Source organism: Myxine glutinosa, chromosome 1 (genome assembly GCF_964187855.1).
Source record: "Myxine glutinosa chromosome 1, kmMyxGlut1.1, whole genome shotgun sequence".
Classification (NCBI taxonomy): domain Eukaryota; kingdom Metazoa; phylum Chordata; class Myxini; order Myxiniformes; family Myxinidae; genus Myxine; species Myxine glutinosa.
In genome coordinates, this window is record NC_136261.1 from 51137452 (window position 1) to 51155405 (window position 17954).

A 17954-nucleotide genomic window follows, 5' to 3' on the forward strand; every position below is an offset into this window, starting at 1 on the left:
TATTCAATTCAATTTATTCAATTCAATTTATCCAGTTAAATTTATTCAATTAAATTCAATCAATTAGATTGAATCAATCAACAATTCAATCAATTATTCAATTTCAATTAATTCATCAATATTCATCAATAAATCAAATTAATCATTTTGGATGACTCCTTGCATAAGCCCTTTCCCCAATGATGTCAGGACAGGTCCATCTATTGACTGAGATCGAAGCTCATCGGTCGTCACCTCTGGTTCATACCTCATGTCAATTGACGAATCACTGTTCTGTCCTAGGGTCATATCTGACCTATTTCTTCCATTTTGCCTGGTCTCCACAAATTTTCTTTGCAACCACTAAAGGCAACTCATCCTTCATTTGTGAGACCGCCAAAATGGATGGCAGATATTAAAGTTCTTTGGGAAAAATATCTCATCATTTTTCTTTTAATAGTACCCAAATCTCTTGGCAATATAAATTTCGTAAAACTCCTGAAATAAGACTGTAAAATTCCTTCAATCATGCTAAATTTTGAAACTCCATCGCTTGTAACACCCAGTTTATCCCATAGGGCTTGAAAGTTCTTTCCCAAGTTCATGCAATCATTCTGCATTTGAACCCTATGATATCATTCATAATAATCATCATGATTTTATAGTCATGGTCCTATCATAATCATCTATTTAAAACGAACATTTCCTTTATCACCACAGCTATGTGGTATAATCAACAATAGAATAAAACTGTACATAGCAACAGGCTACCTCATGGCCACTTAGTATACCTATTGACAATAAGTCATAACAATATCGAATAATCATTGAACAATTAAAATCGCTTCTACTGCTCCAGCCGCAGCATTCGTCATTTTGTCTGCTCATCCGCGTGACCAAAACGAAATAAAGGGAGCTCAACCATTACACAGCGCTTTTAATGGCGCATGCCATAGGAACTCAACGCAGTTTCGACTCGGCCAGAAAAACGAGCAAATTTTGCAGGATGTTAACTGGAATTAGCCGTGAAAATATATCCAAAATACACAAAAATACACACCCACAAAAAATAAACAACAAAACCCAAACAAACCCAAGGTCGACCATCCTACACAGTAAATTTCATCATTTCAGCATTTCATCATTTCAGCATTTCATCATTTCGTATTGATTGCTGAAATATTCCAGGGTTTATACATACCTTAAAAGAGGTATGCGTGGTGTTGCCCCCTCCCACGTTTATTCCAGGGTTTATACACACCTTAAAAGAGGTATGCGTGGTGTTGCCCCCTCCCACGTTAATTACTCATTAAATTACTCATTAATTTACTCATTAAATTACTCATTAATTTACTCATTAAATTACTCATTAAATTACTCATTAAATTACTCATTAATTTACTCATTAATTACTCATTAAATTACTCATTAAATTACTCATTAATTTACTCATTAATTACTCATTAAATTACTCATTAAATTACCCATTAAATTACTCATTAAATTACTCATTAATTTACTCATTAATTACTCATTAAATTACTCATTAAATTACTCATTAATTTACTCATTAATTACTCATTAAATTCCTCATTAAATTACTCATTAATTTACTCATTAATTACTCATTAAATTACTCATTAAATTACTCATTAAATTACTCATTAAATTACTCATTAAATTACTCATTAATTACATTTTACTCATAATTTTACTTTAATACTTTTTTACTTTTTACTTTACTTTAATACTTTTTTTACTTAATACTTTACTTTAATTATAAATTACTTTACTTTACTTTACTTTACTTTAAATTACTTTACTTTAGTACTTAATACTTTACTTAATACTTTAATACTTTCATACTTAATAATACTTTACTTTAATACTTTAATACTCATAATTTAATAATTTTACTCATAATTACATTTTAATTACTCATTAAATTACTCATTAAATTACTCATTAAATTACTCATTAAATTACTCACTTACTCAATTACTCATTAAATTAACCTGAGTTAATGTAATGTAATTACTGTAATAAGATTACTGTAATTACTGTAATGATTACTGTAATTACTGTAATTACCGGAACTGTAATTACTGTAATTACCTCAGGTAATTACTGTAATGTAACTACCGTAATGTAATAAGAAATGTAATTAATTAAATAAGTACTTCATTAATCGCTAATAATTAAAGTACTTCATTAATCGCTAATAATTAAATAACTCGTGAATTCTCAACCGATTCACTTAACATTTGAGTGTTCCCAAAACGTTGAAGCAAAACGTTGCAACAACGAAAGTGAAACGTTGTGGCGACGTTGTGGAAACGTCAGTAAAACCCAACATTTGAATGTTTCCAAAACGTTGGAGCAAAATGTTGCAACAACGAAAGTGAAACGTTGTAGCGACGTTGTGGAAACATCAGTAAAACCCAACATTTGAATGTTTCCAAAACGTTGGAGCAAAACGTTGCAAGAACGAAAGTGAAACGTTGTAGCGACGTTGTGGAAACGTCAGTAAAACCCAACATTTGAATGTTTCCAAAACGTTGGAGCAAAACGTTGCAACAACGAAAGTGAAACGTTGTAGCGACGTTGTGGAAACGTCAGTAAAACCCAACATTTGAATGTTTCCAAAACGTTGAATTTACTTATCAGTAAACTGAAATTGAACCAACCACTATTTATTCAACATAGGCCAAAAGTCAACAACAATTTCAAAAATCCTTAATTTTCATTCGATTCACTTGACATTCGAATGGGATTTATATATCTGTCAACTAGTTCAATCAACAACTATTTTATTCAACATAGGCCAAAAGTCACCAACAATTTCAAAAATCCTTAATTTTCATTCGATTCACTTGACATTCGAATGGGATTTACATATCAGTCAACTAGTTCAATCAACAACTATTTTATTCAACGTAGGCCAAAAGTCAACAACAATTTCAAAAATCCTTAATTTTCATTCGATTCACTTGACATTCGAATGGGATTTATATATCCGTCAACTAGTTCAATCAACAACTATTTTATTCAACATAGGCCAAAAGTCAACAACAATTTCAAAAATCCTTAATTTTCATTCGATTCACTTGACATTCGAATGGGATTTATATATCTGTCAACTAGTTCAATCAACAACTATTTTATTCAACATAGGCCAAAATTCACCAACAATTTGAAAAATCCTTAATTTTCATTCGATTCACTTGACATTCGAATGGGATTTACATATCCGTCAACTAGTTCAATCAACAACTATTTTATTCAACATAGGCCAAAAGTCAACAACAATTTCAAAAATCCTTAATTTTCATTCGATTCACTTGACATTCGAATGGGATTTACATATCCGTCAACTAGTTCAATCAACAACTATTTTATTCAACATAGGCCAAAAGTCAACAACAATTTCAAAAATCCTTAATTTTCATTCGATTCACTTGACATTCGAATGGGATTTATATATCCGTCAACTAGTTCAATCAACAACTATTTTATTCAACATAGGCCAAAAGTCAACAACAATTTCAAAAATCCTTAATTTTCATTCGATTCACTTGACATTCGAATGGGATTTATATATCCGTCAACTAGTTCAATCAACAACTATTTTATTCAACATAGGCCAAAAGTCAACAACAATTTCAAAAATCCTTAATTTTCATTCGATTCACTTGACATTCGAATGGGATTTATATATCTGTCAACTAGTTCAATCAACAACTATTTTATTCAACATAGGCCAAAAGTCACCAACAATTTCAAAAATCCTTAATTTTCATTCGATTCACTTGACATTCGAATGGGATTTACATATCAGTCAACTAGTTCAATCAACAACTATTTTATTCAACATAGGCCAAAAGTCAACAACAATTTCAAAAATCCTTAATTTTCATTCGATTCACTTGACATTCAAATGGGATTTATATATCCGTCAACTAGTTCAATCAACAACTATTTTATTCAACATAGGCCAAAAGTCAACAACAATTTCAAAAATCCTTAATTTTCATTCGATTCACTTGACATTCGAATGGGATTTATATATCTGTCAACTAGTTCAATCAACAACTATTTTATTCAACATAGGCCAAAAGTCACCAACAATTTCAAAAATCCTTAATTTTCATTCGATTCACTTGACATTCGAATGGGATTTACATATCAGTCAACTAGTTCAATCAACAACTATTTTATTCAACATAGGCCAAAAGTCAACAACAATTTCAAAAATCCTTAATTTTCATTCGATTCACTTGACATTCGAATGGGATTTATATATCTGTCAACTAGTTCAATCAACAACTATTTTATTCAACATAGGCCAAAAGTCACCAACAATTTCAAAAATCCTTAATTTTCATTCGATTCACTTGACATTCGAATGGGATTTACATATCCGTCAACTAGTTCAATCAACAACTATTTTATTCAACATAGGCCAAAAGTCAACAACAATTTCAAAAATCCTTAATTTTCATTCGATTCACTTGACATTCGAATGGGATTTACATATCCGTCAACTAGTTCAATCAACAACGATTTTATTCAACATAGGCCAAAAGTCAACAACAATTTCAAAAATCCTTAATTTTCATTCGATTCACTTGACATTCGAATGGGATTTACATATCCGTCAACTAGTTCAATCAACAACTATTTTATTCAACATAGGCCAAAAGTCAACAACAATTTCAAAAATCCTTAATTTTCATTCGATTCACTTGACATTCGAATGGGATTTATATATCCGTCAACTAGTTCAATCAACAACTATTTTATTCAACATAGGCCAAAAGTCAACAACAATTTCAAAAATCCTTAATTTTCATTCGATTCACTTGACATTCGAATGGGATTTACATATCCGTCAACTAGTTCAATCAACAACTATTCTATTCAACATAGGCCAAAAGTCACCAACAATTTCAAAAATACTTAATTTTCATTCGATTCACTTGACATTCGAATGGGATTTATATATCCGTCAACTAGTTCAATCAACAACTATTTTATCTAACATAGGCCAAAAGTCACCAACAATTTCAAAAATCCTTAATTTTCATTCGATTCACTTGACATTCGAATGGGATTTACATATCAGCCACCTAATTCAACCAACAACTATTTTTATTCAACATAGGCCAAAAGTCAACAACAATTTCAAAAATCCTTAATTTTCATTCGATTCACTTGACATTCGAATGGGATTTATATATCTGTCAACTAGTTCAATCAACAACTATTTTATTCAACAAAGGCCAAAAGTCACCAACAATTTCAAAAATCCTTAATTTTCATTCGATTCACTTGACATTCGAATGGGATTTACATATCCGTCAACTAGTTCAATCAACAACTATTTTATTCAACATAGGCCAAAAGTCAACAACAATTTCAAAAATCCTTAATTTTCATTCGATTCACTTGACATTCGAATGGGATTTACATATCCGTCAACTAGTTCAATCAACAACTATTTTATTCAACATAGGCCAAAAGTCAACAACAATTTCAAAAATCCTTAATTTTCATTCGATTCACTTGACATTCGAATGGGATTTACATATCCGTCAACTAGTTCAATCAACAACTATTTTATTCAACATAGGCCAAAAGTCAACAACAATTTCAAAAATCCTTAATTTTCATTCGATTCACTTGACATTCGAATGGGATTTATATATCCGTCAACTAGTTCAATCAACAACTATTTTATTCAACATAGGCCAAAAGTCAACAACAATTTCAAAAATCCTTAATTTTCATTCGATTCACTTGACATTCGAATGGGATTTATATATCCGTCAACTAGTTCAATCAACAACTATTTTATTCAACATAGGCCAAAAGTCAACAACAATTTCAAAAATCCTTAATTTTCATTCGATTCACTTGACATTCGAATGGGATTTATATATCTGTCAACTAGTTCAATCAACAACTATTTTATTCAACTTAGGCCAAAAGTCAACAACAATATCAAAAATCCTTAATTTTCATTCGATTCACTTGACATTCGAATGGGATTTACATATCAGCCACCTAATTCAACCAACAACTATTTTTATTCAACATAGGCCAAAAGTCAACAACAATTTCAAAAATCCTTAATTTTCATTCGATTCACTTGACATTCGAATGGGATTTATATATCTGTCAACTAGTTCAATCAACAACTATTTTATTCAACATAGGCCAAAAGTCACCAACAATTTCAAAAATCCTTAATTTTCATTAGATTCACTTGACATTCGAATGGGATTTACATATCCGTCAACTAGTTCAATCAACAACTATTTTATTCAACATAGGCCAAAAGTCAACAACAATTTCAAAAATCCTTAATTTTCATTCGATTCACTTGACATTCGAATGGGATTTACATATCCGTCAACTAGTTCAATCAACAACTATTTTATTCAACATAGGCCAAAAGTCAACAACAATTTCAAAAATCCTTAATTTTCATTCGATTCACTTGACATTCGAATGGGATTTATATATCCGTCAACTAGTTCAATCAACAACTATTTTATTCAACATAGGCCAAAAGTCAACAACAATTTCAAAAATCCTTAATTTTCATTCGATTCACTTGACATTCGAATGGGATTTATATATCTGTCAACTAGTTCAATCAACAACTATTTTATTCAACATAGGCCAAAATTCACCAACAATTTGAAAAATCCTTAATTTTCATTCGATTCACTTGACATTCGAATGGGATTTACATATCCGTCAACTAGTTCAATCAACAACTATTTTATTCAACATAGGCCAAAAGTCAACAACAATTTCAAAAATCCTTAATTTTCATTCGATTCACTTGACATTCGAATGGGATTTACATATCCGTCAACTAGTTCAATCAACAACTATTTTATTCAACATAGGCCAAAAGTCAACAACAATTTCAAAAATCCTTAATTTTCATTCGATTCACTTGACATTCGAATGGGATTTATATATCCGTCAACTAGTTCAATCAACAACTATTTTATTCAACATAGGCCAAAAGTCAACAACAATTTCAAAAATCCTTAATTTTCATTCGATTCACTTGACATTCGAATGGGATTTATATATCCGTCAACTAGTTCAATCAACAACTATTTTATTCAACATAGGCCAAAAGTCAACAACAATTTCAAAAATCCTTAATTTTCATTCGATTCACTTGACATTCGAATGGGATTTATATATCTGTCAACTAGTTCAATCAACAACTATTTTATTCAACATAGGCCAAAAGTCACCAACAATTTCAAAAATCCTTAATTTTCATTCGATTCACTTGACATTCGAATGGGATTTACATATCAGTCAACTAGTTCAATCAACAACTATTTTATTCAACATAGGCCAAAAGTCAACAACAATTTCAAAAATCCTTAATTTTCATTCGATTCACTTGACATTCAAATGGGATTTATATATCCGTCAACTAGTTCAATCAACAACTATTTTATTCAACATAGGCCAAAAGTCAACAACAATTTCAAAAATCCTTAATTTTCATTCGATTCACTTGACATTCGAATGGGATTTATATATCTGTCAACTAGTTCAATCAACAACTATTTTATTCAACATAGGCCAAAAGTCACCAACAATTTCAAAAATCCTTAATTTTCATTCGATTCACTTGACATTCGAATGGGATTTACATATCAGTCAACTAGTTCAATCAACAACTATTTTATTCAACATAGGCCAAAAGTCAACAACAATTTCAAAAATCCTTAATTTTCATTCGATTCACTTGACATTCGAATGGGATTTATATATCTGTCAACTAGTTCAATCAACAACTATTTTATTCAACATAGGCCAAAAGTCACCAACAATTTCAAAAATCCTTAATTTTCATTCGATTCACTTGACATTCGAATGGGATTTACATATCCGTCAACTAGTTCAATCAACAACTATTTTATTCAACATAGGCCAAAAGTCAACAACAATTTCAAAAATCCTTAATTTTCATTCGATTCACTTGACATTCGAATGGGATTTACATATCCGTCAACTAGTTCAATCAACAACGATTTTATTCAACATAGGCCAAAAGTCAACAACAATTTCAAAAATCCTTAATTTTCATTCGATTCACTTGACATTCGAATGGGATTTACATATCCGTCAACTAGTTCAATCAACAACTATTTTATTCAACATAGGCCAAAAGTCAACAACAATTTCAAAAATCCTTAATTTTCATTCGATTCACTTGACATTCGAATGGGATTTATATATCCGTCAACTAGTTCAATCAACAACTATTTTATTCAACATAGGCCAAAAGTCAACAACAATTTCAAAAATCCTTAATTTTCATTCGATTCACTTGACATTCGAATGGGATTTACATATCCGTCAACTAGTTCAATCAACAACTATTCTATTCAACATAGGCCAAAAGTCACCAACAATTTCAAAAATACTTAATTTTCATTCGATTCACTTGACATTCGAATGGGATTTATATATCCGTCAACTAGTTCAATCAACAACTATTTTATCTAACATAGGCCAAAAGTCACCAACAATTTCAAAAATCCTTAATTTTCATTCGATTCACTTGACATTCGAATGGGATTTACATATCAGCCACCTAATTCAACCAACAACTATTTTTATTCAACATAGGCCAAAAGTCAACAACAATTTCAAAAATCCTTAATTTTCATTCGATTCACTTGACATTCGAATGGGATTTATATATCTGTCAACTAGTTCAATCAACAACTATTTTATTCAACAAAGGCCAAAAGTCACCAACAATTTCAAAAATCCTTAATTTTCATTCGATTCACTTGACATTCGAATGGGATTTACATATCCGTCAACTAGTTCAATCAACAACTATTTTATTCAACATAGGCCAAAAGTCAACAACAATTTCAAAAATCCTTAATTTTCATTCGATTCACTTGACATTCGAATGGGATTTACATATCCGTCAACTAGTTCAATCAACAACTATTTTATTCAACATAGGCCAAAAGTCAACAACAATTTCAAAAATCCTTAATTTTCATTCGATTCACTTGACATTCGAATGGGATTTACATATCCGTCAACTAGTTCAATCAACAACTATTTTATTCAACATAGGCCAAAAGTCAACAACAATTTCAAAAATCCTTAATTTTCATTCGATTCACTTGACATTCGAATGGGATTTATATATCCGTCAACTAGTTCAATCAACAACTATTTTATTCAACATAGGCCAAAAGTCAACAACAATTTCAAAAATCCTTAATTTTCATTCGATTCACTTGACATTCGAATGGGATTTATATATCCGTCAACTAGTTCAATCAACAACTATTTTATTCAACATAGGCCAAAAGTCAACAACAATTTCAAAAATCCTTAATTTTCATTCGATTCACTTGACATTCGAATGGGATTTATATATCTGTCAACTAGTTCAATCAACAACTATTTTATTCAACATAGGCCAAAAGTCACCAACAATTTCAAAAATCCTTAATTTTCATTAGATTCACTTGACATTCGAATGGGATTTACATATCCGTCAACTAGTTCAATCAACAACTATTTTATTCAACATAGGCCAAAAGTCAACAACAATTTCAAAAATCCTTAATTTTCATTCGATTCACTTGACATTCGAATGGGATTTACATATCCGTCAACTAGTTCAATCAACAACTATTTTATTCAACATAGGCCAAAAGTCAACAACAATTTCAAAAATCCTTAATTTTCATTCGATTCACTTGACATTCGAATGGGATTTATATATCCGTCAACTAGTTCAATCAACAACTATTTTATTCAACATAGGCCAAAAGTCAACAACAATTTCAAAAATCCTTAATTTTCATTCGATTCACTTGACATTCGAATGGGATTTATATATCCGTCAACTAGTTCAATCAACAACTATTTTATTCAACATAGGCCAAAAGTCAACAACAATTTCAAAAATCCTTAATTTTCATTCGATTCACTTGACATTCGAATGGGATTTATATATCTGTCAACTAGTTCAATCAACAACTATTTTATTCAACATAGGCCAAAAGTCACCAACAATTTCAAAAATCCTTAATTTTCATTCGATTCACTTGACATTCGAATGGGATTTACATATCAGTCAACTAGTTCAATCAACAACTATTTTATTCAACATAGGCCAAAAGTCAACAACAATTTCAAAAATCCTTAATTTTCATTCGATTCACTTGACATTCGAATGGGATTTATATATCCGTCAACTAGTTCAATCAACAACTATTTTATTCAACATAGGCCAAAAGTCAACAACAATTTCAAAAATCCTTAATTTTCATTCGATTCACTTGACATTCGAATGGGATTTATATATCTGTCAACTAGTTCAATCAACAACTATTTTATTCAACATAGGCCAAAAGTCACCAACAATTTCAAAAATCCTTAATTTTCATTCGATTCACTTGACATTCGAATGGGATTAACATATCCGTCAACTAGTTCAATCAACAACGATTTTATTCAACATAGGCCAAAAGTCAACAACAATTTCAAAAATCCTTAATTTTCATTCGATTCACTTGACATTCGAATGGGATTTACATATCCGTCAACTAGTTCAATCAACAACGATTTTATTCAACATAGGCCAAAAATCAACAACAATTTCAAAAATCCTTAATTTTCATTCGATTCACTTGACATTCGAATGGGATTTACATATCCGTCAACTAGTTCAATCAACAACGATTTTATTCAACATAGGCCAAAAGTCAACAACAATTTCAAAAATCCTTAATTTTCATTCGATTCACTTGACATTCGAATGGGATTTACATATCCGTCAACTAGTTCAATCAACAACTATTTTATTCAACATAGGCCAAAAGTCAACAACAATTTCAAAAATCCTTAATTTTCATTCGATTCACTTGACATTCGAATGGGATTTATATATCCGTCAACTAGTTCAATCAACAACTATTTTATTCAACATAGGCCAAAAGTCAACAACAATTTCAAAAATCCTTAATTTTCATTCGATTCACTTGACATTCGAATGGGATTTACATATCCGTCAACTAGTTCAATCAACAACTATTCTATTCAACATAGGCCAAAAGTCACCAACAATTTCAAAAATACTTAATTTTCATTCGATTCACTTGACATTCGAATGGGATTTATATATCCGTCAACTAGTTCAATCAACAACTATTTTATTCAACATAGGCCAAAAGTCACCAACAATTTCAAAAATCCTTAATTTTCATTCGATTCACTTGACATTCGAATGGGATTTACATATCCGTCAACTAGTTCAATCAACAACTATTTTATTCAACATAGGCCAAAGGTCAACAACAATTTCAAAAATCCTTAATTTTCATTCGATTCACTTGACATTCGAATGGGATTTATATATCCGTCAACTAGTTCAATCAACAACTATTTTATTCAACATAGGCCAAAAGTCAACAACAATTTCAAAAATCCTTAATTTTCATTCGATTCACTTGACATTCGAATGGGATTTATATATCCGTCAACTAGTTCAATCAACAACTATTTTATTCAACATAGGCCAAAAGTCACCAACAATTTCAAAAATCCTTAATTTTCATTCGATTCACTTGACATTCGAATGGGATTTACATATCAGCCATCTAATTCAACCAACAACTATTTTTATTCAACATAGGTCAAAAGTCAACAACAATTTCAAAAATCCTTAATTTTCATTCGATTCACTTGACATTCGAATGGGATTTATATATCTGTCAACTAGTTCAATCAACAACTATTTTATTCAACATAGGCCAAAAGTCACCAACAATTTCAAAAATCCTTAATTTTCATTCGATTCACTTGACATTCGAATGGGATTTACATATCCGTCAACTAGTTCAATCAACAACTATTTTATTCAACATAGGCCAAAAGTCAACAACAATTTCAAAAATCCTTAATTTTCATTCGATTCACTTGACATTCGAATGGGATTTACATATCCGTCAACTAGTTCAATCAACAACTATTTTATTCAACATAGGCCAAAAGTCAACAACAATTTCAAAAATCCTTAATTTTCATTCGATTCACTTGACATTCGAATGGGATTTACATATCCGTCAACTAGTTCAATCAACAACTATTTTATTCAACATAGGCCAAAAGTCAACAACAATTTCAAAAATCCTTAATTTTCATTCGATTCACTTGACATTCGAATGGGATTTATATATCCGTCAACTAGTTCAATCAACAACTATTTTATTCAACATAGGCCAAAAGTCAACAACAATTTCAAAAATCCTTAATTTTCATTCGATTCACTTGACATTCGAATGGGATTTATATATCCGTCAACTAGTTCAATCAACAACTATTTTATTCAACATAGGCCAAAAGTCAACAACAATTTCAAAAATCCTTAATTTTCATTCGATTCACTTGACATTCGAATGGGATTTATATATCCGTCAACTAGTTCAATCAACAACTATTTTATTCAACATAGGCCAAAGGTCAACAACAATTTCAAAAATCCTTAATTTTCATTCGATTCACTTGACATTCGAATGGGATTTATATATCCGTCAACTAGTTCAATCAACAACTATTTTATTCAACATAGGCCAAAAGTCAACAACAATTTCAAAAATCCTTAATTTTCATTCGATTCACTTGACATTCGAATGGGATTTATATATCCGTCAACTAGTTCAATCAACAACTATTTTATTCAACATAGGCCAAAAGTCACCAACAATTTCAAAAATCCTTAATTTTCATTCGATTCACTTGACATTCGAATGGGATTTACATATCAGCCATCTAATTCAACCAACAACTATTTTTATTCAACATAGGTCAAAAGTCAACAACAATTTCAAAAATCCTTAATTTTCATTCGATTCACTTGACATTCGAATGGGATTTATATATCTGTCAACTAGTTCAATCAACAACTATTTTATTCAACATAGGCCAAAAGTCACCAACAATTTCAAAAATCCTTAATTTTCATTCGATTCACTTGACATTCGAATGGGATTTACATATCCGTCAACTAGTTCAATCAACAACTATTTTATTCAACATAGGCCAAAAGTCAACAACAATTTCAAAAATCCTTAATTTTCATTCGATTCACTTGACATTCGAATGGGATTTACATATCCGTCAACTAGTTCAATCAACAACTATTTTATTCAACATAGGCCAAAAGTCAACAACAATTTCAAAAATCCTTAATTTTGATTCGATTCACTTGACATTCGAATGGGATTTACATATCCGTCAACTAGTTCAATCAACAACTATTTTATTCAACATAGGCCAAAAGTCAACAACAATTTCAAAAATCCTTAATTTTCATTCGATTCACTTGACATTCGAATGGGATTTATATATCCATCAACTAGTTCAATCAACAACTATTTTATTCAACATAGGCCAAAAGTCAACAACAATTTCAAAAATCCTTAATTTTCATTCGATTCACTTGACATTCGAATGGGATTTATATATCCGTCAACTAGTTCAATCAACAACTATTTTATTCAACATAGGCCAAAAGTCAACAACAATTTCAAAAATCCTTAATTTTCATTCGATTCACTTGACATTCGAATGGGATTTATATATCTGTCAACTAGTTCAATCAACAACTATTTTATTCAACTTAGGCCAAAAGTCAACAACAATATCAAAAATCCTTAATTTTCATTCGATTCACTTGACATTCGAATGGGATTTACATATCAGCCACCTAATTCAACCAACAACTATTTTTATTCAACATAGGCCAAAAGTCAACAACAATTTCAAAAATCCTTAATTTTCATTCGATTCACTTGACATTCGAATGGGATTTATATATCTGTCAACTAGTTCAATCAACAACTATTTTATTCAACATAGGCCAAAAGTCACCAACAATTTCAAAAATCCTTAATTTTCATTAGATTCACTTGACATTCGAATGGGATTTACATATCCGTCAACTAGTTCAATCAACAACTATTTTATTCAACATAGGCCAAAAGTCAACAACAATTTCAAAAATCCTTAATTTTCATTCGATTCACTTGACATTCGAATGGGATTTACATATCCGTCAACTAGTTCAATCAACAACTATTTTATTCAACATAGGCCAAAAGTCAACAACAATTTCAAAAATCCTTAATTTTCATTCGATTCACTTGACATTCGAATGGGATTTATATATCCGTCAACTAGTTCAATCAACAACTATTTTATTCAACATAGGCCAAAAGTCAACAACAATTTCAAAAATCCTTAATTTTCATTCGATTCACTTGACATTCGAATGGGATTTATATATCCGTCAACTAGTTCAATCAACAACTATTTTATTCAACATAGGCCAAAAGTCAACAACAATTTCAAAAATCCTTAATTTTCATTCGATTCACTTGACATTCGAATGGGATTTATATATCTGTCAACTAGTTCAATCAACAACTATTTTATTCAACATAGGCCAAAAGTCACCAACAATTTCAAAAATCCTTAATTTTCATTCGATTCACTTGACATTCGAATGGGATTTACATATCAGTCAACTAGTTCAATCAACAACTATTTTATTCAACATAGGCCAAAAGTCAACAACAATTTCAAAAATCCTTAATTTTCATTCGATTCACTTGACATTCGAATGGGATTTATATATCCGTCAACTAGTTCAATCAACAACTATTTTATTCAACATAGGCCAAAAGTCAACAACAATTTCAAAAATCCTTAATTTTCATTCGATTCACTTGACATTCGAATGGGATTTATATATCTGTCAACTAGTTCAATCAACAACTATTTTATTCAACATAGGCCAAAAGTCACCAACAATTTCAAAAATCCTTAATTTTCATTCGATTCACTTGACATTCGAATGGGATTAACATATCCGTCAACTAGTTCAATCAACAACGATTTTATTCAACATAGGCCAAAAGTCAACAACAATTTCAAAAATCCTTAATTTTCATTCGATTCACTTGACATTCGAATGGGATTTACATATCCGTCAACTAGTTCAATCAACAACGATTTTATTCAACATAGGCCAAAAATCAACAACAATTTCAAAAATCCTTAATTTTCATTCGATTCACTTGACATTCGAATGGGATTTACATATCCGTCAACTAGTTCAATCAACAACTATTCTATTCAACATAGGCCAAAAGTCACCAACAATTTCAAAAATACTTAATTTTCATTCGATTCACTTGACATTCGAATGGGATTTATATATCCGTCAACTAGTTCAATCAACAACTATTTTATTCAACATAGGCCAAAAGTCACCAACAATTTCAAAAATCCTTAATTTTCATTCGATTCACTTGACATTCGAATGGGATTTACATATCAGCCACCTAATTCAACCAACAACTATTTTTATTCAACATAGGCCAAAAGTCAACAACAATTTCAAAAATCCTTAATTTTCATTCGATTCACTTGACATTCGAATGGGATTTATATATCCGTCAACTAGTTCAATCAACAACTATTTTATTCAACATAGGCCAAAAGTCAACAACAATTTCAAAAATCCTTAATTTTCATTCGATTCACTTGACATTCGAATGGGATTTATATATCCGTCAACTAGTTCAATCAACAACTATTTTATTCAACATAGGCCAAAAGTCAACAACAATTTCAAAAATCCTTAATTTTCATTCGATTCACTTGACATTCGAATGGGATTTATATATCTGTCAACTAGTTCAATCAACAACTATTTTATTCAACATAGGCCAAAAGTCACCAACAATTTCAAAAATCCTTAATTTTCATTCGATTCACTTGACATTCGAATGGGATTTACATATCAGTCAACTAGTTCAATCAACAACTATTTTATTCAACATAGGCCAAAAGTCAACAACAATTTCAAAAATCCTTAATTTTCATTCGATTCACTTGACATTCGAATGGGATTTATATATCCGTCAACTAGTTCAATCAACAACTATTTTATTCAACATAGGCCAAAAGTCAACAACAATTTCAAAAATCCTTAATTTTCATTCGATTCACTTGACATTCGAATGGGATTTATATATCTGTCAACTAGTTCAATCAACAACTATTTTATTCAACATAGGCCAAAAGTCACCAACAATTTCAAAAATCCTTAATTTTCATTCGATTCACTTGACATTCGAATGGGATTAACATATCCGTCAACTAGTTCAATCAACAACGATTTTATTCAACATAGGCCAAAAGTCAACAACAATTTCAAAAATCCTTAATTTTCATTCGATTCACTTGACATTCGAATGGGATTTACATATCCGTCAACTAGTTCAATCAACAACGATTTTATTCAACATAGGCCAAAAATCAACAACAATTTCAAAAATCCTTAATTTTCATTCGATTCACTTGACATTCGAATGGGATTTACATATCCGTCAACTAGTTCAATCAACAACGATTTTATTCAACATAGGCCAAAAGTCAACAACAATTTCAAAAATCCTTAATTTTCATTCGATTCACTTGACATTCGAATGGGATTTACATATCCGTCAACTAGTTCAATCAACAACTATTTTATTCAACATAGGCCAAAAGTCAACAACAATTTCAAAAATCCTTAATTTTCATTCGATTCACTTGACATTCGAATGGGATTTATATATCCGTCAACTAGTTCAATCAACAACTATTTTATTCAACATAGGCCAAAAGTCAACAACAATTTCAAAAATCCTTAATTTTCATTCGATTCACTTGACATTCGAATGGGATTTACATATCCGTCAACTAGTTCAATCAACAACTATTCTATTCAACATAGGCCAAAAGTCACCAACAATTTCAAAAATACTTAATTTTCATTCGATTCACTTGACATTCGAATGGGATTTATATATCCGTCAACTAGTTCAATCAACAACTATTTTATTCAACATAGGCCAAAAGTCACCAACAATTTCAAAAATCCTTAATTTTCATTCGATTCACTTGACATTCGAATGGGATTTACATATCCGTCAACTAGTTCAATCAACAACTATTTTATTCAACATAGGCCAAAAGTCAACAACAATTTCAAAAATCCTTAATTTTCATTCGATTCACTTGACATTCGAATGGGATTTATATATCCGTCAACTAGTTCAATCAACAACTATTTTATTCAACATAGGCCAAAAGTCAACAACAATTTCAAAAATCCTTAATTTTCATTCGATTCACTTGACATTCGAATGGGATTTACATATCCGTCAACTAGTTCAATCAACAACTATTTTATTCAACATAGGCCAAAAGTCAACAACAATTTCAAAAATCCTTAATTTTCATTCGATTCACTTGACATTCGAATGGGATTTATATATCCGTCAACTAGTTCAATCAACAACTATTTTATTCAACATAGGCCAAAAGTCACCAACAATTTCAAAAATCCTTAATTTTCATTCGATTCACTTGACATTCGAATGGGATTTACATATCAGCCATCTAATTCAACCAACAACTATTTTTATTCAACATAGGTCAAAAGTCAACAACAATTTCAAAAATCCTTAATTTTCATTCGATTCACTTGACATTCGAATGGGATTTATATATCTGTCAACTAGTTCAATCAACAACTATTTTATTCAACATAGGCCAAAAGTCACCAACAATTTCAAAAATCCTTAATTTTCATTCGATTCACTTGACATTCGAATGGGATTTACATATCCGTCAACTAGTTCAATCAACAACTATTTTATTCAACATAGGCCAAAAGTCAACAACAATTTCAAAAATCCTTAATTTTCATTCGATTCACTTGACATTCGAATGGGATTTACATATCCGTCAACTAGTTCAATCAACAACTATTTTATTCAACATAGGCCAAAAGTCAACAACAATTTCAAAAATCCTTAATTTTCATTCGATTCACT